This window comes from Homalodisca vitripennis, chromosome 7 (genome assembly GCF_021130785.1).
Source record: "Homalodisca vitripennis isolate AUS2020 chromosome 7, UT_GWSS_2.1, whole genome shotgun sequence".
Lineage (NCBI taxonomy): Eukaryota > Metazoa > Arthropoda > Insecta > Hemiptera > Cicadellidae > Homalodisca > Homalodisca vitripennis.
Genome location: NC_060213.1, coordinates 45,850,337 through 45,875,170, shown reverse-complemented (window position 1 = coordinate 45,875,170; position 24,834 = coordinate 45,850,337).

The window sequence follows — 24,834 nt, the reverse complement described above, 5'->3', positions numbered from 1 at the left end:
TCTAGTACACATCAAATCAGCTTCAACTAATTCAATGCAAAAAGTGGTTTGGAAAAATGTATCGATTTAAAAAAACCTTTATGTTGTATAGTAAACAAATTGCTCCTAGGCTCTTAGGCTTAATACCTCACCTTAGCATTTTCTGATGTCATGCAACAAATGCTGGATTATCTTTTTGTTTCAATATGCGTTGCTCTATCTATTAATGTTGATAAAGTAAAAAAAACATGTAATCTCCGTAATTATTACCGCAGCAGTGAATTAAGGAATCTCTTCTCGTAACTGATGACAAATTATCATCGATTTGCGGGATTCTATATAGTTTTATTTTTAATGCATATTACGGTACTAATGATTCAACAAATTTAATAGCAACATTGCTACTGTTAATTCAAGTTATAAGAGTTTTCGAATATTAAAAACAGTTTAAATGACCAATTCAAAGCTATTGAAGTTTATTTAAAATTCTTTTACATCATTTATATTTTTCTTTTGTAACTATGCGTAATAGGTTTGAATTTATTAAAAAGTATTCATAAATTTTACTATCCTACCACCCCTACTTATTTTAATTGAACTCGGGTAAACTATGATTTCAATACAATGGAAATTTAAATAACATTCGGTGAACAAATACTTAATTTAGCTAATAAATTTATAGTTAAACTGAATATTATAGAAATGTCAATAAACCATTTCCTCCAATAAAACGTAATCAACAATATCGATGAAACCAATATTTGAAACGTTACTATAAAACAACACTTATGCTTCAATTAAATAATATTAATTTTGGACAGGCTTACATAATTACATGTGACATTAATTAGTTTTTAGGATAGTTGCAGTGAAACAGGTTGTGTGTAAATTAACCTGGGGAAAACAACAATGTGATCTCAATTTGCTAATACTCTAATGTTGACATTGATATGCACAAAGAACGGCGAGTTTAGTTATTTCTTCACTGGTCTGACTAACGCTATTTGGTAAATTAGAGAGATGTGTTTAAAAAATATACAAACATTTGATTACATGTGATGTAACCGTGATGCAATTCCATTTCTGCTTTATAAAGGGCAAAAATATACGAAGGGCTCATCGGTTGGTTTCAAGAGGAATTAATGGTAATGATTGCACTCTACATTTTTTATTTATAAGTAGAGTCACTTTTCTAAAGAGTAATTTATTAGTAGAGTAATGAGTATAAAAAAATGCTCAAGCGTATCTAAGCGTCGTCGCTTTGCCGTCCTCGATTAGCAGAACAAATACCTAAAAAGGTTTCTTATGTTTTAGAGAACGTTGCTTTCAACTCCCTTCTTCTACTGCTGAAACAGGTCTCGTTTGAGGTATTGCTTTTAGTTTTATAGTCATAGCCCTTTCAGATTTCGACCCTAAAGACATGAAAATAGAATTTTTTACATTTAAATTAATAATGTGGGTTATCTCGAAATCACTTCCAGGGGAAATAGCTGAAGATAAAGATAAGAAATTCTTATATTTTATCTTTATTTTTCAAAATATAGCTCAAATGAATATCATTTTTTATATAAGGTATATTATAATAAAAATTATTTATTTAAAACATTATACTTTATTTTTAAAGTACTCTTTGTTGTATATCTACTAACATAACATTTCATAGCATCACAAATATGCATATCACGCAAAATTTTCTGATGTTATGTTCTTATGTTCTATTAAGTATTTGATGATAAAATTTGAAATATTTCCAACCATGTGACAGTTTACGTTTAAGGATTTTGGAAGAATGTATTATCATTTCAAGTTATTTACGCGGTAAACTTATCATAGATTTTGAGTATGCAATATAAATTAAATTAAATAACTGCCCTCTATTAATACTCGTGCTGTTAAGAGAGAAATACCAGCAACATTTGAAATGATTTTATGTGTATTCTTGTACTGATTTTATGTGTAAATATGTCTGTCCTTGTACAGGCATATTTGTTTTAAAAGCAATACCAAAAAACTATTAATGTAATTGTAACTCGAATTTTGGCATTTATTTTATAATAATCTGACTGACATGAATAAAAACACCAATACAGTTTTTGTTTTTAATGGTCGGATATTAACATTTTCAAGGACCAACGAAACTAAAGCTTATCATATACAATTCGGATAAAAATGTGTTCCTCATTTTAGAGATCATGATGACACCCATACTACTAATGGCTACCCCACCTCTACAGCATGAAAGAGAAAAGGGAAGTCAAGTAAGGGAATAAATAAGAAAGACATGCGAGAACTAGTACATAAAATATTTATTTCTACGTTACTTTTATAACAGTACAAATTTTGTGATTGTTACAGGGCTTTTCTTAAACTTGTTCTATTTCAATTTTCATGAGAGATCGGCTATTAAATATTGCCAGCTTCAAGTAAGGAAAATTGATTTTATTTACATTAGTTTTAGTTTATTACATAATTGCATGTTACTGTGTATAATAGATATTTGCTTTGATAAAATTTATAAATAACACTGTTTATAGAGAACATGAAGACACTCATACTACCAATAAACTACCAAGTATGTACAGGGTGGGGGAGAAAAATAAATAGAGTGAGAGAGAAGAGAAGAAAGAGGGTAGGGGACTAGTGCATAAACTTTGTATTTCATAAGTTAATTTTCTAACAGTAATAACTTTTAGGTTGTGGTTCTTAACCTTGTTATCCTTAATCTTTACAAGATAAATTGAGAGTTGCCAACGAAACACTGCTGTCAGCTTCAGGGAGGGAACTTTAACAAGTCCTCCTCCTCCACACCCCCTGCTGTACTCAATACTCACCAACAACTTTCATTTCCGCTCCTTGAATGTGTAGGAAATTAGTGCGAAAGTCTATTTACAGTTATTTCAATCTATACACAATACCACTAATCAGCATAATGAAGCATTAAATCAAACATGTTTCATAATGTACGGTATTTATATTACATTAAAACCGTATTAAATACGTATGTTCAGCCCAAAAATTAGTTTTTTAGGTGAATACTGACTACGTGAATAATTGATTATAAAATAATTTCGTATGTACAATACATATTAGTTAATTTATTGATTCTGAATTTTATATAAATATAATTAATTTTGTTTTTAGTTTTTTCATTAGCCTACATGTCCAAAACTTTTAAAATTATTGTCATGACGTTAAACATTTTGAATTTTTGTTTGTAGTTTTTTATCGGGTCCATACTTCCAAGACGTATAAGATATGTTGGTAAATATCATTTTTCAAAATATTTCTAGACCCGTTAATCTAACAACAATGTTTTAGGAATATTGTTTTGTTCTTAATTGAAAGACAAATTCGTCTATTCAATTAAAGCATGTATTCAAAAAAGTTAATCGTGTTCAAGAAATTTAATTTTGAACTTTAAAATTCTGCCTTTTTGAAATAAAAAGTTATTTAATTACTTTTTATTCGTGCCCGTTTGGTCCCTTAAAAATAATTGCTAAATTTCAAGTCAAATTAAAATTAAATGTTTTTAATTAGTAATAAAAAACACGTATAAGGACAGATACTAAACGAAGCATTGAACCTCACTTAACTTTTTTTGTGTCTATTGTGTAATAGAAAGTACTAATTGCAATTATTACGCAAAGATTTAGTATGTGAATAACGAAAAAGGCAAGTTTATAAATAAAAACACTCATGTACTTAAAAGATTAATGAAGTTGACAACATACGTAATTACCTTGACAACCAACTAAGGTAATACACCAAACTTAAGAAATGTGAGAGCTGTAAATAAAATATTTTCAGGAAGAAGTAGTATTTGTCAAACATGTTTGAAAGGGCTCTTTGAAATCTGCAAAGTTGAATGCCTTCTACTATTACCAAGAGAAGTTACAAAAGCTCTTAAGATAGGCGTGGCGTAGACACCAGACTGTGTGGCAGACAGGACAAAACAACAATGACCTGACGATCTAATGGATTACTTGTTCACAGCGCCGGGTAAATAAATGGTGCCTTTCTAGTGTCTAGCTTACTGCCAAACTTGGGCCTCGTCCTCCAGCCTAAACCTATTTTTAGCACTGTTTGAACTCAAATTATTTTTATATCCTGTACATCCCAACATCATGCATAATAATTCGGAGTCAATGATAAGTTCACTACGTAAATGATTTATAAATACATAGTATCATTCTTCGAAAGTGAACTACGAGTATTACACCGCCAAGAGAAATAGATCGGTTTTATAAAAGGGTAACTTGTCCAATTGAATATGATATCCCTTTTAGATATCTGCAGATTTGAAAATCGAAACTTTTATTACTATACCACAAAATAAAGGCGTTTAAGTGGTAATTCTTCCAATTTTTAATTTATCTGTATAAGTGTTACTACAACTCAGAAAACAATCGCACGGTTGTATCAGAATTTAACTGTAGAATAAAACCTTAATAGAGAGCTTTTTAATATGGAATTTAAATTAAACATGTCTTTAGTTATATAGGCAATCTTAGGAGTAAAATGTTCTCACTTCCACTTAGCCTCTAAACACAAATAAAGAAAATAAAATAATTCCTATCACAATGCCATAACATACTCAATACTCGTTTTAAAAACGCACTAATTTATTAATTTATTTTAATACACCGTTCTTTTATCTTCCTCGAATTCAAGCAAAACTAATCTCTAGGGATAAAATAGGAACAGTGGTTTTCATAAATGTCCAATTCCTCAAGCTTATTTTGGGTCAAAGCAAAATCATTTAGCAAAAGGAATGTTACAAATGAAAATCTAAATAAAAATATGCACAAATAATAGTAATCAGTACACTTTTTATCTATGATAAAATCACAGAAAATTAATTAATTCTGGAAATATCACTTTGTAAATAATATATGTTATGGCAAACTATTGTATTGTAACCTTGTATTATGGCAACTATTTTAACCATCATTTAATAGAATTTAAATCTGATGTATTTTCGTTCAATATTGCGTCTTTGAAAGCAATTAATAATTGTTACCTATAAACAAGCCTGGTCGCAACTATACTCCCTTTTCGTTGTAATTAGCCATTAACTCGACAAACTGTAATTAATACTGCTCATATAACGTTACTGGTCTCCTGCATATGAGAATTTCCCTATTAAACTGCCTGTTACAATTACCATGAAAAACCTCTTTTAAATACTTCAGGAATTATAGTCATTTAATGTGTTTTGATACATGAAGGGCAAGTTCGAGCAAAACTGTAGGAAACTTCAAATTAAATTCCATACCTGTACATGATCATTTGTGAGGTTTTCAATGGAATGGGAAGTGTTTTTGACGTGACAACGTCTTAAATTAGGTTGCGGCTCGGAGTCACTCATGAAAAAGTGTAACTCCCGGTAACGTTACGATGCCCGTCCGTGGGTCCGCCGCACGGGATCCGCACTGGATAAAGCAGATAACTGTGGGTCCGCCGCACGGGATAAAGCAGATAACTATGTTTATTCGTGAAAATGTGGAGTGCTTAGATTCGTCATTTACAACAATTACAACAATAAAGGTAAATAATTGTACACTGATATTTCATTATCGTAAACTATGATTGATTGATTAATTGTTAGATTGACACAAAAGTTGAGAAACTGAGTTTATAGGTTATGTCATACTATTGACAAATGTTGATAGTGTTAAGTAAATTATTAGTTTAAAATCACTCTGCAATCAATCGTAATTCAGTCGATTGAGAAGAAACAGCGCGTATTGCTAGTCAAACATTTAAAATAACAAATTATAACCTCTAACCTGTCATAACAGTGCGACCAAACAAACGAACTAAACCGACCAATCACCACGCGCGGAGTTAGAATTTAACTGTGTTTAGCAAGAATTTCAAATTCCAATTTTAGTAAATGTTTTATTCAACTTTACCATTTACAATAACAAATTTTAATTAATTTCAAATTATGTACAATGTTTTAGTAAACAAAATATATTTCTATAGTTAAAATTTGTGCAATTCTTATTTTCATTCAATTCCTTGTTCCTATTGTGCAATTTAATAATATTCATATCAATAAATATTCTACCGAGAAAAAGACGTTGTCACAAAAAATCTTCGCCCGTAAAACCGACTTTACAGGCAACCATAATTGTTTTTTTTTATAAGCTAAGGGGTGTTAAAACCTACAGTTCTGATTCAAGCAACAGAGAAAAAAAATTACCAGATAGGGAGTTATTTTGTGTGGCTGATTTCACCAATTTATTAAGAAAAGCGTTTCGTTGTGCTCTTAATGTTATTTTAATTATGTTAAAGATTGATTAAATCACCTTAAACATACGTTTATTCCGAGGTATAACAATTCTAAAAGGATTCTTTTAAACAATCCTTGGAAAGATATATGTGTGTGCCAGTATACAACGAATATGGTAGAACTACATGTATCCTTTACTAAGACCTTCAACTCATATTTACTTTGACCTTTGCTTATATTTATGATTCTGCACTGACTCACCTAGAGAAGTTTTCTGAAAAGGTTAACAGTCACCGGTACTAACAAATAGTTTTTAATGTTCTCTATGTTGTTTACTTCTCATACACAATTTAAAGTAATAGAGCTTCGTCTTACTAATTTTTGTACCACCAGTATACATATTTATGTCTTATCACACATCGTCAAATCAAAAATAAAGTTTTCTAAAATAATAAGTTGCATTTGATATTGTAGTAATGAGCTGGAGACTATAATTGTACAAATAAATTAAAAACAAATTTCATTAACTTAAAAGAAATATAATTTGCTGAACATTAGTGAAGCTTGTCATTTGAGGGACTAGATACACTTTCTGTACGTATGTGTGTCCATTTGCACGATATCACTAAATTAAAGAGGTCTGTAGATTTATTGTGCATGCAGGTGTAGCTTGTGGTGCATGACACTCAATGGGATTTTACTGAGCGTCAGAGATGTCTAACTTCTGTTCTCCTGGAAATTATTTTGCACGTAACCTAATTAGTTAAGGATTTATGATGTAGTACGACTTTTCTCTATGATATTATTCAAACGTAAGTAGGTATACATCAAGTACGTATTATTTCAGCGTTTCTGGTTAAGAGGACCTGAGGTAACTGGTTCTTATATCAGGCGTTGCACGTATAGGAGCATTTATATCATATATTAATCTATTATATTTCCGACGCCATAGTTTTTTGCCTTATTACTTCGATCAAGAAAATATACATATATATACTCATATTGTGGTGTCAGAAACCTACACCTGCAAAAAGCGTTAACTTATGGTCTGAGATATTTCTAGCTTTATAGTGCAGTTTTATATATTTTCCAGATAAATAAAATATATTTAAACACTTAGGACTACGAAGCCTACTTCGGTCAAATAGGGTCTACTTCTGTCTCTTGCAATCTTCTTTTAGTATAAGATATTTCAAGTGCCACAGTTGAGTTTGCTTTTTTGTCCTGATGAAGAAAATGAATCTTCTTTTAGTATAAGATATTTCAAGTGCCACAGTTGAGTTTGCTTTTTTGTCCTGATGAAGAAAATATGCATACTTACTTAGGCCTGAAAAGCCTACTACAGTCAAACAACATCTACTCTCGTTTTAAGAGGAAAATCCTTTATAATTTCATTAAAAATTTCAATAAAATTCTTTATAATAGGTTTTTCGTTATAGAAGTCTTATAACGAATTTGGTCTCTGACCAGGGAAAAATGGCTTGGTGAGGCATGTTAGTGTCCTTTCCTTTGTTTCCTTCCATTTAAAAAATACCATAAAACAATTTTAAGAAAGCCTACTAGTTTTAACAACCTTAAAACAAACCTTATAGCAACCTTTTAACAAACATTAACAGCTTTGTTCACTTTTTTAATTCTTTACTATAACAATATTTCAAATAACAACCTTTAGATACAGTAGTTCAATGCATGGTTTAATTCGTCACTGGCGAAATCTATAAAAGTAGTTATAGGGTAACTATGTCTTTGTTATCTCCACTATACTATTGATCAAGCACTGTACTTAATATTTTAAAATTAAAATTAAATAATTAAAAAATTACAGTTTTAATCTCTTTGACGAACTTCAGCTGAAACTTCATACATATATGTCAACGGCTGTTCAATGTCAATTAGATTTGGATTATGAAAACATAAATATTATAGTTTTTTTCCAAATTCTGAAGTGTTCTAGGGAAATTTACCTTCTTTCTCTTCATATACACCCTCCCTGGACTTCATCAAATATTTTTTTATAGTCAAATTTGTCCACCTGTTCTTGATACTAGCGCTTATATTAAGCCATTTCTACTAATAGTCAGCCAATTGCTATTCCATTTTAAATCTTCTAACGATAGCAAAATATTTCAAAAAAAATATTCTAGACAATAGCTTGAAATGGATAATCTGAGACATATAATATACGTTATATATTCTAAATATTATACATTACCAAAATTCTTATACATTAGAGGGACGGATATTTGACAACAACAGGATTTTAAATAAGCATTTATAAATCATGATAATATGAAATGGGTGATAAATACCTGTATCTATATAAAGGAAATTGGATTTAGAAAATACGTACGAGAACGTAATAAACGCGGAATTGAATACGTGGAAGCTGTCAGAGACCCCTTTATGATGCTGGCTCTTCTATTGTGCCTTATTCGGTTACAGTAACACATTTGAAAGTTAGGAAAATTTACGATTTCCTTTTAAGATAGTTAATATACCGTTCACTCGGTTAAAAAGCCCTCTCTTAAAAAATTTTACAACATAGCTTAAGAATGCTGATACTTTGTGGGTTTTTATATGCATTTATGTACGTCTGCATAAAACACACACACACACACACACACACACACACACACACACACACACACACACACGCACGCACACACGCACGCACACACGCACATATTATATGTAAAAAATTTTTATTTATATTAATTGTAATTTTAATTCCGAAGATTGGAGTCAGTGTTGCTAATTTTTATGCCACAGTTAGTTTTGCCTTGTTTCCCTGATAAAGGAAATATATTCGTATATACATACATACATAGGTCTGAGAAGCCTGCTTTCATTAAAAGACAACCAACATACAAGATACAAAGATATTAGAATTATAGTCAGCTTTGTCTTTGATACCTGCAATACAGTACTGATCAAGCACGTAATACTTATTATTTCCTTAAATTTATAGTTAAAAGTATATTTATACTAACACTTAATTTACTTATCTGGATTTTTTTTTTACTCTGTCCTCAACAGCGGTTGCAGAAAAGGTTTAATAAAAGAAGTAGTGTTATCATAAGAGCAAACGAGTTGAAAATAGTGGTTAAATTAATTAAACGTGTGGTTGTTCTGTCATAAAAATGTATTGCAGTTAATTAGATTTAACAGGATCATATAAACATATTTTTCTTTTTGTATTAACCTGATGTTTTTCCATGAATATTACGATATTTCAATAGTTATTTTTGTATACCGGGCGGGCACAAATCGAACAAATCAGAGGTCATTATAGTTCGTACAGCTATTATTGAGTTATAAATAATAATGTCACTAAACCGACTTTGTTTTAGTTTTATAAATTTCACCGTATGTGTACAAGGTTTTTAAACAACTAAACTAACATATGATCGGAATACCAAAATACATGTATAATGACTCTTAACAGTTATTAAACTTTTATAACCGGTTATAGCAAACTTTAATTTCAATAAAGCTTTAATCGCAAAAATTATTTTTCTCCACCGGGACTCGAACCCAGATCTCTCATTCGCCTTCACTATTCTGCCACTACACCATATATCGCTTAGATTGTAGGATTATATTATTATTATAATCGATTATACATAATGGTGTGCACTGCATTTTATAATGGTCTTTATAGATTTCGATTACACAATTATCCGTGTACTCACAAACAGTAGAATACTATTGGGCTTAGTTTTAGGGTTGGCCAAAATGTATTCTTTCATATTATTCACATATGTTGAAACAAATGATCACAACAACGCTAGAATAACCAAATCTGAAACAATAAACAATTTTGGTAATTCCAAATCGTACCATCCGGTTTATCGTAGTCAACAATTAAAATATATACGTCAACCCATGACACTTTTTTCATAAAAAATCTTGAAAGAAGGATCACATTTTCACCACAGGCAGCAGAGATTTCAGTGAAATTACAGCAGTTTTCATTAACGACAACGAACATCGCGAGGACGTCTGCTTTTAATAGTAGCATATTCGCACGCTGTCAGTGAAAGCCCATATTAGAGTTGTTGTACCGAACCCCCTCCCCACCACCAACCCACCCCCAATCCAACCCTCCCACCACATCACACACTGGCTGACAGCAAATGTGCCAAGATTACCTCAAGGGTGTGCACGGTTTAGAATGCAAATGTACCTTTTGTCTTACAATACAAGGTTCAGCGATTACTTTGGATAGATAGGGTAGATGCATCATTTATCAGATTAAGTATGAAATAATTGGGACTTCTTGCAAAGGTCCCAGTAATTTATAACAACTTGAATACATTATTTTTAATACAATAAGCAAAATTTTTACAATATTATACCCTTTCGACAGTGCTAAAAATAATAATAATACAGCTTCTTAGTGATATAATAGTTCAATCTGTACAGTATTTAATTTAAGTGGAATACGTCTATGAAATTGGACAAGATTTATACTCGATTGTAACAAAGTGTTATTTTTAAGCTTTTTACTTAATTTATTCAGAGAAACTTTTGAAATAAATTTGGATTCATCATAAAGCATCTCTATATTTTATATACTTGTCCGAACAAAATTAATTAAATTTGTCGAGCCTTATTGATACTTCGTTTATAGAGTTTTTGTTCCGTCTGAAAAAAATAATCGTCATGTAAATAAACAAAATTATTATTTTTTGACTAATTCAATAACTTCATAAAGAAGTAATATGGATCCAGTAGATATCTTTGAGAAACACCATATTCTGCCTCTATTGTTTAAGTCCAAAATACCTTCAAGTCCAAAATTTTAAAATAAATAATAATTAAAAGTGTTACAAAGTGTTTTATATTCCTTGGTGGTAGTGTATGAACAGACACAACCAGCAAGGAATCTACAATCTACGTCCAATACTTTTTTATAGTCTGTGACAGTATCAGAATTCAGACGCTGCGGAAGATAAAATGAAGCTGAAACTCAATATTCGAAACTAGTTTCTTTGGGTCTCTTTTAAAATCGTCTAAAAGATTTTCGAATACATCACTATACTGTTCACTCTTCTATGCCTTTCACGTTTATTAATGGTATTGTTTAAGATATATAAGCTTTTTTATAATTTCAAATCAATATGTTCATGCACGTATAAGAAGACTTGAGAAAACATAAACTTCAGTTTACATTTTTACTATACAATCAATTAATTAATATTTTAAGAAAATGTTGTAATAAATTATTTATGGAAACTGATACACCTTACGTTTCAAAACACTTTTTACTAAATTCTATTAACCTTCATTCAGTTATACTATGTATCAATCTAAAGTTTAGTACAGCCTAACTAACATACCTCCGTGTTGCACGCAGTTTATATGTGACAGTCAGATCTCATGTTTATATGAAAGGTAAAATTGTTTGACCCAAGTACTTACTTTGTTACCTGCATCGTAAGATGCTTAATCAACCTTACAGAAACCTCCTCTTTTGAAACATTTATCTATTACCAAATGAATGAAATAATTTAAAAATATACATAATTTTTATTATCATGCTTATAGCCTAATATTAGTCCAAACTGAAGTGCATCAGGAGGCTTCGAATTTCGTCTATGTGGCTAACATCAAAATTATCCTTCACTGTTGTGACAGCTGGTTTTTGTAATGACAATGCTTACCTCACGTGAAATTACCAATCAACATATAACCTGGTTCACCAACATAGTTAGGACTATCATTAGTTTCAATCCTCGCGCCGTTGTGACTGCATATTTGTGTAATGACAATATCCGTCTCACGTAAAGCCACCAATCAACGGTTAATCTGCGTCAACAACAGAGCTAGGACTGTCATTACTTCCTCTCCTCTCACGGTAGTGACAGCAAAATTGTGTAATGGCAATATCCGTCTAACGTAAAGACACCAATCAACGGTTAATCTGCGCCAACAACAAAGCTAGGACTGTCATTACTCCCTCTCCTCTCACGGTAGTGACAGCAAAATTGTGTAATGACAATATCCGTCTCACGTACAGCCACCAATCAACTGTTAATTTGCGTCAACAACAGAGCTAGGACTGTCATTAATTCCTCTTTTTTCAGGGTAGTGACAGCATAATTGTGTAATGACAATATCCGTCTCACGTAAAGCCACCAATCAACTGTTAATCTGCGTTAACAACAGAGCTAGGTCTGTCATTAAATCCTCTCCTCTCAGGTTAGTGACAGCATAATTGTGTAATGACAATATCCGTCTCACGTAAAGCCACCAATCAACTGGTAATCTGCATCAACAACAGAGCTAGGACTGTCATTACTTCCTCTCCTCTCAGGGTAGTGACAGCATAATTTTGTAATGACAATATCCGTCTCACGTAAAGCCACCAATCAACTGTTAATCTGCATCAACAACAGAGCTAGGACTGTCATTAAATCCTCTCCTCTCAGGGTAGTGACAGCATAATTTTGTAATGACAATATCCGTCTCACGTAAAGCCACCAACCAACTGTTAATCTGCATCAACAACAGAGCTAGGACTGTCATTAAATCCTCTCCTCTTAGGGTAGTGACAGCATAATTGTGTAATGACAATATCCGTCTCACGTAAAGCCACCAATCAACTGTTAATCTGCGTCAACAACAGCGCTAGGACTGTCATTAATTCCTCTCTTTTCAGGGTAGTGACAGCATAATTGTGTAATGACAATGTCTGTCTCCCGTAAAGCCACCAATCAACAGCTTATTTGCGTCAACAGCAATTGATATTCTGCTACTCTCCGCACATCGCCGTGCCACGATGGGTTGATTGTAATTTACTTTATGTAATTTGTACTCGTGTAATTTAAGCTTGCTCGATTTCTCATCTTATACGTGATTGCGCCTCACAGATATTTTTAGATAGTTTAATGTAGTGAAATTTTATATTTCAAGGAATTAATCTATACAAGTTTCTAGTTTATCTTTTAAATACCTGTAAAATAAAGTCAATTAAGAATAATGGTAATTCTTATATCTATTTTTATAAATATGGAATGTTTAATGAATACTGTTGATTTGTGTATAAAATAAGTTTTATATTTATCTGAATTTTATATTCAATCTAGTTATAATTTTTATTTAACGCTATCGTTCTCGTGTATTTATATCGTGCAAGAGAGAAAAGGCAGAGAAATTAGTTGCGGTTTTTACTCGAATTCTATATATTTAATATCACACAAGAGAGAAAAAAGTAGAGGGAATTATTTTAACAATAAATATTATTGGTATGGTTTAAATATTAGGAAATGCTCTTAGTACATAAAAAGTAAAAATTATACGTCAATTTTCCAGTACTGTTCATTTTTTAGACGAGGCCTTTCGAAACCAAAGGTTTCAACGTCAGTCGACTCTAAAAATAAATATTTGCTTCATATTTATTTATTAAAATTAAGATTAAAAATAGTATATGGTGTAAATATGCAAATACGAATAAACAATATCGTAAAAGTATTGTTTTAATAATTATTGGTTTTAATTTTTCCAATTGTTCAAGAGTCTTAAATAATGTTCATTGTTTAAATGATGTTATTGTTTAATAATATCCATTGTTCTGATGTTATCATTATTTATTCAAACTATGTACAATATGTTCTTTTCAATTGAAATATGGTTCTTATTAATAATGTAATTTTCAAATGTCATTCACTATTGTATTCACCTTTTTCCCAATAGACACTACAAATACACATATTTTAATTACTTTTTATTAATAAGGGAACTTCACTGTAACATAATGCATTATTGAAGTATGCAAATTCAATCTAACTGAACAGCTGTTTACAGTATATATTTAACCGAACTGAGTTATAATATATTCAAAACCGTTTATGTTTATTGTTCAAGAGGTCGATATACTAATGTTCAATTGTATGAAAAACGTTGTATAATCGAGTTTCGGATCATCCGTGATCGGGCCGGACTAACTTTCGAGTATTCAGAATACACTACTATTGAATATTTAATTGGCTGAGCCTTAGCGAAGGTTATTACTCGCGGAGCTGGGTGAATTGTATTTCTCTCTGCCTGTCTACTATTATATATTTTGTATAAATTACATATTACAATATAATAATTTGTCTGAATAAAACTTTCAACTTACCTAAACACAACATCCACCACATGCAGTATTTAACACCTGAAATAACACAATAACATTTATTAATTCGGGTACATATAAACCAATCGTGTACTATACCAGGGACGATGGATGAATGGATCTTCAAAGAAGAACCATGTTTCTAAAATTATTTAGTGATAATTAACATGTTTTTACTGATTTATACAGTTGTTTAGTTGATAAACTCGAAAAAATTTAAATTAAAGAAATTTCAAATTATTGACATGTTATTTAGATGTTTTCAGATACATCAACTTATAAAATATTTTGAAATCTTGTAATACCAATTTGTAATGAGACATAACATCACTTATTTTAGTATGTTATTGTTTAGGTCATCTTCTGAGCTAGAATTTCACTCTAAGCAATAAAATTTATTTTTATTCATATGTATATTGTATCACATCATATCTATTTTGAACTGGATTAGTTCTTTTAACACTCTATCTAAGTCAAAAACGTTTAATGATTTGCTTTTCTTTTTAGTTATATAGTTTCTAATTAGGTTATTATACTAATTGATATACATAATAGCAATTAAACCTGTTTTAATGCCGTTAAAGAAAGTATTGAAAGTATACAATTAAAGAAAGTATTGCTGTAGGAACTATTAATTTGTATTCAAATTAGGTGCACACTAGTGCAAACACTTTCATTTCAGTATTTAATTTATGTTTGTTTTAACTTTTGTTTTGCATGAAAACTTTTTTGCTAAGTCGTGTTTTCTGTATACATAAATAAGTTTAAATTAAAGTAAAAATTTCCATATATATCAGAAAAACACATTGACCAGCTCACGTGTTAACCATTTTAAAATCTATTATAGAGTTTACCATAGGTAAGAAATTAAATCGTGTATAATTTTATTTTAGTGTCGTTGTTTAAGAGTGCATAGCGAGTTGGTATAAAAAAATTCGTGATCTAAGAAATCTTGAACATGCTGTAACACAAATGCTGTAACACCCCCTGCTTCTAAAATGACGCACAAGTAAATGTTTGCAGAAAGCTCTGATGTCATCTACACGCAACTGGAAGGAAACTGTGATCGTCGTTTTAATATTCGTTCCACACACAAAGTTTGTCTAGAACTAAACAATTTACCTTTTTTGTTCGTAATAAATATTATTTATTTCAGCAACTGTTCCTATTTACACAATTTATGGGATTTAATAGTCAACGCTTTGAAAGTAACTCCTTTTTTACTCCTTTTTAGCACATATACAGTGTGTTCGGAAATATTGCACATTGAAGGGATCTTGAAAACTATAATGAATACAGCAAAGATGTCAAGTTGATTATTGGTTGCGTCGTTCGCTCGCTGCGCTCAAACTGTCACAGACCTATATAATAAGCTACCAATTCTTTTTCTAAACCAGCAATCAAGAGGTGTACAGTTTTAGTCAATTTTTTAAAATACAATATTTAATCAATCAAACGAAAGTAATTTTTTTCACTGATTTCAAAATTACCATATATTACACCTTTCTTGTATTTTTCATCAAATAATCCATAAAAGCACGTTTCTTTGTGTTGAATATTAATTCTATTATTTAATGAGTTGGTAAACCTGAGTGACATTTCGCTGCACACTGTGTTGTAATGCGCTGGTTAGTGAAATCTAGAAAATATCTGACAAGTTCAGTCTAAAAATGTTGGTCTTGTTATTACACACAATTTGTTCGATTTTTTTCTGTATTTCTTATAGTTTCCAAGACCTTTTCAGTGTGCATACAATTTGGAACACATTGTGTAATAAGGTTATTATGTAGACTGAAATGATGCTTCAATAATTAATATCAGCTTATCATATATCATAAATTTTCCCAATCTGGCTGCAGGTTCAGCGAATCAGGGAGATGTACGAGATTAGGTTGGTTTAAGTTGTGTACACGACTTTAAAGTTTTAAGCTAAAATAGTTCAATGCCCCTCTTAGCACATTATACATGAGAAATATTGACAGTTCCACCATGCCGTGCCAGCTGTTAATTTGGTTTTTACAAAATATCAACTATGTTATTTGTAAGTAGATGAGTATATTACTTTTATGGAGAAGACCTAGCATTTCATGTAAATACATAACGAGTGTACGCAGCTTTATAATATACGTATAATAAACTTTGTAATTTATTTAATAAATAATACAACTTTTGACGATGTCTTACGTCTTTAAACGCATATGAAGCAAATATTACTGTTTTGAAGCACATACGAAACACTGATATGAACACTGATATGAAATAATGACGTGTGGTTTCTTTACTAGTTAGTTCATACGAATAAGCGCAGGTCAAGTAGGTTTGTTTTGTAAGTTTTATTTGTGAAAAAAAAATATTTATGTGGCAAGAATTGTATTATTACATGTGACATATATTGAGATAGTGGTGGAGAATATTATTGTTGTAATTTATGTATTTACTTTATGAAACAAAAGTTGGAGGTAAAGTATAGCGACAAAGGAAACTGAAGAAACTCTTATAGTTCTTTGTTTAAAGTTTATTATTGACAATGGATGGTTTGAAAGGATAATAGGATTTCGTAATCTATCTTAATAATATCACTGCTAGGGAACCCCATGTACGTAAAATGTCTTATTATAGATAATAGGAACATGAAAAGTTGTACTGCTGCGAGAAAAGTTAGTACAAGCGTAATGACAGCCGAAATACGAACTTATCCGGAATACTTACTCTTTACTAAAACATATCTGTATCATTTTCTCCTTGGAAGAGAAAAATGAAATGTTTAAATTATTTAAATTTCATAATCATAATTTTGAAACATTTAGGTCCACCACATACTATTATATTTTAGTTACGTAGAATATCCTCATCTCTGGGTTCATTACTTAATCCAAAACATTTCATCTTCATGATAGTTTTTAACAGAAAAGATGACAGTGAAGGAACCAGGCTACAATAGTCCTGAAAATATAAAATAAGAAGGATACGGGTACCCACATTCCACACAACTTTCACAAAGGATGGGACTGAGTGTACCCTGCTCCCTGATCCTGATAGAGGTCCTGTAGCGAAGTTTTGTTTCTTTTCATTAGCATGCCATTAAGGGAAGCCAAATTACTATTTGAAGCACATGGAGTTTGCATCTAGTTACTCTAGTTACGTACCAAAGTTCAACCGACAGGTGCCACAACTATTATTTGTAGTATTCCAAAGGTACCGTAAATTTTCTTACTTGTTATATTACAATCCACATTAATTCTTCGATTTGTGTTAGTAATCTTTGAAACATTAATAGAATTTAACTAAACTAAGCTTTACTGTTCTGGAACTCTTCCATTATTTCAATATATCCAATAAGAACAAATAAATTATCTATAAAAAATCCGTTTAGCTAATAATTATCTACATGAACAAGAGTCGTTTAAAGAATATAAACTAACAGTGATCTTATCTTTGTAATCTGTCGTAAGTAACATTGTAAATAAAACTCTCTAATAAAAAGTTAGATCAAATATTCTTTCAGACACAGTCAGAACATTGTACAGTAAAACCTAGTTACAAATTCTTAATGTATGTATTATTTAAAATCGCTTAATTTAATAACGTTTTATTACGTAGTATTTTTTTTCTCGCCACGCTTAATTTTTGGCAAGGTAAATGGTAGGGTACCAAAATGGTTAAAATATCCAAAAATAATTTCCAAAAATCGTAATTTTATTAGCTTATCAAACTTAAAACTCGCCGCCAGACCCATGAATAACAACGAAGCCTCATTCAAACAGCTAAATACTGTCAGGCTGATACTGATTTATAAGAGCATTGAAATTTTGTCATGATAGCGGGTTTTTTTTACACAATTTACCCATATTATTCATGAACATAATGTTAAGAAGAGAAGTTCTGTATAATAAAATAAGTTAGAAGTAGTTTATATATCTCAATAAACCAATTAAAGTCATATAAAACAATTCCCTCATATAAATTGACGATTTAAAATACAGCATTTTTCTGAAACTTCTATGTTCGTTGATACAACACTTGAAATGCATAGGAGTACATATGGACACAAGCTGAGATTGCTTGTTAAGGACAGATGGTCCTGTCATGATGTTGGGACAGTGCTTTGAGTCAGGTCCAGCCAGCTTACACTGATAGTCAGAAACTAAACTTTCAGTTTGGGGAACTGGAGTACTAATGTTTTGCACATATTTTTAGGAATAAATATGTACGGTTAAAACAGCTAAACATACTGAGGAGAAAAGCAATTTATATACATAATAACAGTATCCGCAATAAGGACATTTTAGAGCGAACCTCAATATATGGTAATCTCTTCATAAGTGAACATTCAAAATAAAAAACCTAACAGGATTTCGAACATCTTTTCTTGCTACTAAAGTACAAGTTTCGCAACGAAGTTGCAGCAAAGTTTCGAGGATTGAAGTCTACCCTCTTCTTCAAGTAACAAACGTAATGGATTTCATAAGTGTGTTCAAAATGTGTAGTGCTTGTAGTTCTGTATAGTTACATTATTCAGGTGCGTTCTTAACAAACTGGGCGTACAAGTCTTTATCGATTTGATGTAAAACTTTCCGGTCAATTTATACCCTGACGTGTATATCTGCCACATACTCGTATTTATCGGTTATTAGTTTTTTTGTATGGTTTTTGACACATCAAAAAAAAAATAGATTCTAATGAACGAAACGATGAGGAATTTCCATAATCCTTCTATATATTCTTTTAATTTTTCATCGGTAATAACCAACTTTTAAATAAAAAAGATACTTATAACAGGCACGGCACCTACCAGCTGAGTATTTATTACCTGAACCGATTCAGATTTACGAGGCGTCCTTTTTTATGCTATCTAAGGTTCTACGCTGGCAATAAATGACCGTGTCTCGATAAAGTGTATATATACTATTGGAGGTTCTTGACGTTTTTAGTATATGCGCTCTCTTTAATGCGCAAGTGAAATAATTTTTGCAATGAACAATGACATATGATTTACATGTCATTAACAATTAACATAATTTACATATGAATGCACTCTTTTTTCATTATTTTATTTAGCATGGCAAATAACTCTATTTCCGGTCAGTTTTGTTTCTCTTCGCCACAGCCAACATTCCTGTCAGTCAGAATTTCGAGTTATTTTGGGCGTATTTTACTTGAGGAAAACTGTAATATTTTCTCATGTATATTATTTTAATGATATTTAATATGCAGTATTTTACAGTATTTAAAGATCATGGATTTTTTAATTATATTTCAGCACTTTTAATGTTAATTCCTATGTATATTCCTGATTTCAAAATATAATTTAAAACAAATACATATCGTTTGTAGCTAACAAAGCCGTGGTGTAAATTTGTTCTATAAGAGATTAGTTTTTCTATTGATTATAATTGTATTATATTTAACGTCATTAGAGTAAAAGAAGGAGGTTTTAAGATCTCAGTTGTGTGTGAGCTTAGAGTGCCAGCCGGTTGGAATATATTAACATCTTAATCTATGGAATAAAGTAAGCTTTTTCCAAACTAATAAATCTTAACGAAAGAAACGAAAGAAAAGTTTTGTTTAATACTATCGCCTACATGATAAAGGCACTTAAACTTTACATTTAATAGTCAAGTTGAAAAATAGTGTGTATATGGTATCACTATGGTTTCGGAATTGATTTGGAAACCAGCGACTAATGATTTGATAACCAGATCATGCAATTTGCTTTTGATAACTATATATTGCAACAGACCAATCTTATCCATATGGTGAGGAAAAGCTATACAACTTTTTTATGGACGAGCGTCAACTCAATCGTAATGCTATATAACTTGCTGCATAACTGCTTATAAATTATGAACGAGCATCGTTTCAAATCGTCTAACTGTAATAAATACAATTATTTATCCATACAGTGGCACTTAGATCGTAACATTGTTTTATTATAAAACTTAAACATTTCAACCGTCTCTCTGTATAACAGCTTATTACATTTTATACATATTATACGTACAGTGTTATAAAGCTTATAAGATATTATTATAGACAAACATTGTTTCAAACCTCTTGCGTTACATCTTCCTTGCTAAGTAACTACTTACTATCTTTTAACCGTATGTAGACTCAAAGGTTTTATGTACAAATACCGTACATGACATTCTTTTATGGACAAATACCGTATCAATAGCCTCCTATAACTGCATATGCTTCTTATCTGTACTATGGTCAAACTACCACACAATTGTTTTATTACAAATGAACATCTTTTCAAATCATCTAACTGTAATCAATACAAGCATTTATCTCAGCAGAAGTTGAGATGGGATGGCTCACAATGAGCTGTCACGGAAAACGACAATGTTAGTAAAAGGTGGGGACGTCAGATGTCGGATAATATTTATCGGTAGCGTTGGAATGTTGGGTTGTAAATGAAGTTTTATCTAACTATTTAAGCAGAGAAGAGCGGACCGTATTTTCTATTAAATATAGGTGAACATGAAATATAGTTCAAAAATCTATTACTAGGATTGTATTGAGATCTGTTTAAACCAATGGAGGATATAGGGTAGCTAACAAAGCTTATTTAGTATTAGTAATATTTAGTATTTTAAACCTCATTTTTAGAATTTAAAGATCAGATAATTAATAATTTTAACTATATACATAATAACAATCAGCTATTGGCTATTGGCTATTGGTATTCCTAGGACTCCCTAATGGGCTTTGGTCAGACAAAGCAAAACCTAATAAATTAATCATGGTTGTTTATGTTTGTAGTTTTCTTGTAATAACTTGCTTTATGATTTTTTTGTCCTAAGTTCTCAAAATAATAGTGAGTTAATGTTTTATCTACTTTAAAATAAATTTATTGTAATTTAAACTCTGGGGGTTTTATAAAAATCCAAACTTTAATTGGCCCCAACAAATTTTATAGAGCAACATTAGAGACCTCTAGTTTGCGCAAATACCTTTAAAATAAGGTCACTTGCTAAAGGTTCCTATTTCAAAATTTTAACTTAACCCAAAACTCATTTTAGGAGGGGAGGGTTAACAATTTTAATACTTCAAAAAACTGCTCAGTTGGTCATATAAACATGCCTCAAAGTAAATTAATCCATCTCTAATCATGAGAAGGTTAATAAGGGGGTAGGGACTTGTAAGGCACCAATTATAACACGTTTATGTATTGACCTAAGATAGGTTTTTCGAATGCACCTGATAGCATGAAATATCGAATTGAAAATTAGTTTTCTAGGTTAATGTGTATAAATTTGTTGCTATTAGAATTAACTTATGGTTATGTTTCTATATGACTTCCAAACCTTGAAAATCATTCTAATTGAAATATTTTAATCTATATAAGTAGTCTGACATACTGATAAAAAATATCTCTTAAATAATAATAGTAATAAACTCGAGAACTCTTCAGACTAATTATCTTCGTATTATATGGTGTCTAAAATGGTTATTCAGTGTAGAACATAATAAATAACAATTGTTCGTGCTAAATGAGAAACGCGTAATTTGGCATTAAATTATCCTAATATTATATTTCTTGAGAAGTGCATAATGATTAATTGTCCTAATACTATTGCATACCTCAGGGATCAATGCTTTGGCGATTTATAATTTTATTATAGTATTAGTAAACACGCTGAAAAAAGTCATTTAAAAAAAATAATTAACAACTTTAGTAATTTCATTGCATCTGTATAAGGTAGCAGTGAGGACATATTGTTTCTGAATTACAAACATAGGTTCATTTCCCTTGTAATTACCTTTTATCCGAAATTTGGACCAAGATGTTACAATAATAGTAACCATTTACTATTATTGGTTAGTATTTTCTTAAATTTTTCAATCAAGCATAATTTCAAATATAGGATTACGAAATATACATTTATCCTGATCGCTTGATTTGCTGAATTCGCCTACTTGCTTAATAATAAATCTCTGTCACGCCATTTAACAATCGGGGAGTTACAATAAAAGCACATTAATTTTTACGACCTCGTTGTACGGTGATCCACAAATGAGATAACAGTACAATTACGACCTATATAGCCGGTAATGGATAAGGAGGTGGAAGTATAAACCTTCAAGGACGTATTTTTGTAAAGGTCACAGGGGTATAATATCTAGATTGTTACCATAGATTGGCACTAACCCTTAACTTACACGTGTTGATAACTGTTTTACGAAAGTTTAAACGTTCATTCTCTAATCCTTTAAAACAACTAAAGAAAATTGAAGAGGAACACTAAAAGCATGTCATTAAACTTTTTCATGGCGGAAACCTTAACAGAACTCTCCCACTTTAACCACTTATTTATAAGTTGCTTTGTTTAAAAGTGTAAAAGTTAGAGTTTGGTTTTGCTTAGAAGCCGGAACAGAAGTTTTGGCATTGGATGTCTGAAATTTTTAGGCATTAAAAGTTCGGCATGATAAGTATTAAAACTTGTATAGCTATAAACTTCTCTTTAGTTGTGTAAGGATAAGGAAAACCTTTACGTTTCGTTTTATACTCTTTGATTCCTTATACAAAAAATGTTTAATATTTTTGAGCATGCCTCGTCATATAGAATATGATGGAGAAAGTAAATTTATAGACTAGGGGAGAATTAATAGAAACCTTCAGTATGAACAGTAATAGTCCATTTAATTTTCCTACTAGGATTTTACTAAAATAATTAGGATTAGTACCTTCTGGAGATCTTGAGGAAATTTTCATATAATCCCAGTCGGAACTCCTCTAAGGAGAACAGAAAAGAAACAATGCTAACCAACAATGTATCTCAATATACAACCATAAAACACCTTTATATATTATCATATTGATATATGTGTGTGTGTGTGTGTGTTTTACCTTTAAAAATAAATATGCATAGATAAAAACATAAACCAATATAACACAATACAGTTTTTTCTGTACTGGTAAAACTTGTAAAGGAGTAAGATGTAAATAGTGTGTCAATATGCGTGGCATTTGAAACTTTGCAGTTCACAGTTACAAATACATACACACACACACACACACACACACACACACACACATATATATATATATATATATATATATATATATATATATATATATATATATAATATATATATATATGGTATGTTCAGGTGACACATAATTCGTTCCTCGATCAACGTAAACTTTAAACACCGGATTAGACGTGATTAGGGTAAAAGAAGGAGAGTTTAACATCTCAGTTGTGGGTGAGCTTACTGTGCCACCCGGTTGGAATGTATTAGCATCTTAAATTACACATGAAAGCTTTATGCAGACAAAGATATTAACTATATCTGATATCTTTAGATAACTTTAAAGATATCTTAAATGATTTTTATACTAACACCAATGTTTTAATGGCACTTGAACTTTATATGCAATAGGCAAGTTGAACATAGTGTGGATATAGTATAATTTCGATCTAGTTCTTGGCCCAGTAACCATCGTCATTAAAGTTTGATAGCCAGGACAATACATTTGTTTCCGGTTACTATATGTTACAACATATAGTATACCTACCAGGCAATCAAGGTGAACACACTTTACCCATTTCTTTGTCCTATTCCTAAACTATAATTTATTAAAATAATAAAGAAATTATGAGCCAATAACAGCGGCCGCTTAACTAAAAGCTAAACTCAGCTGTTAGTTAAGTTTTATATAAATAAATAAAGGGTAAATATTTGGCACTTATAATTCATAAGTGCCAAACCTTTTAAAGTTAAGAAAATTCAATAACATATTTTTATTGTGGACGAACATCGAATCAGTCGTCAAACTATACTTGTCCTCATAACTGCTCAAAACATTTTATCCGTAAAGTGACACAAAGCTCATACCTTGTTTATTATAAATATAACATTTTTTCAATTGCATTTCTGTAATGGATACAAACATTTACTTCGACAGAAGTTGAGATTTAATGGCTCAAAACGAGCTGTCATGAAAGGTGACAGCGTGAGTAACGCGAGATGCCGTGACGTCAGAATGTCAGATAATGTTTATCGGTAACGTTGGAGTGTTGGGATGACATTTGATCTAATTATGTTTAAGCAGAGACGAGAGTGGTGTACCTTGCGTTAAATACATGTAAACATAAAATCTGTACCAAAACTCTATTACCAGGCTTGAATTGAGTTCCGTTTTAAAAAAGAGGATTTGTGAAATATATCATACCTTTTCTTAAATTAACAACAATGTAATTTAAATCGCCGTTCATGCCAAATCTATAGAGAAAACATCCCTTTGAAACAATCGGAAGCAAGATTTATTTCATATGCTGGTTTGTCGTGAAGTAGATTTGTCGATTACTGTGATTCACATCATTCAGGGCTATAAATTTGTATTTGTACCGATAGGTAGATTTATGACATGAAGCTGTTATTATGAAATACAGTGAAGATGAATTATAGTTTTATTGTTTAATGTACACAAATCTGTCGCTATGGGAATCTTTTATGGTTTGTATGTTTGTCTATTGGTTACAAA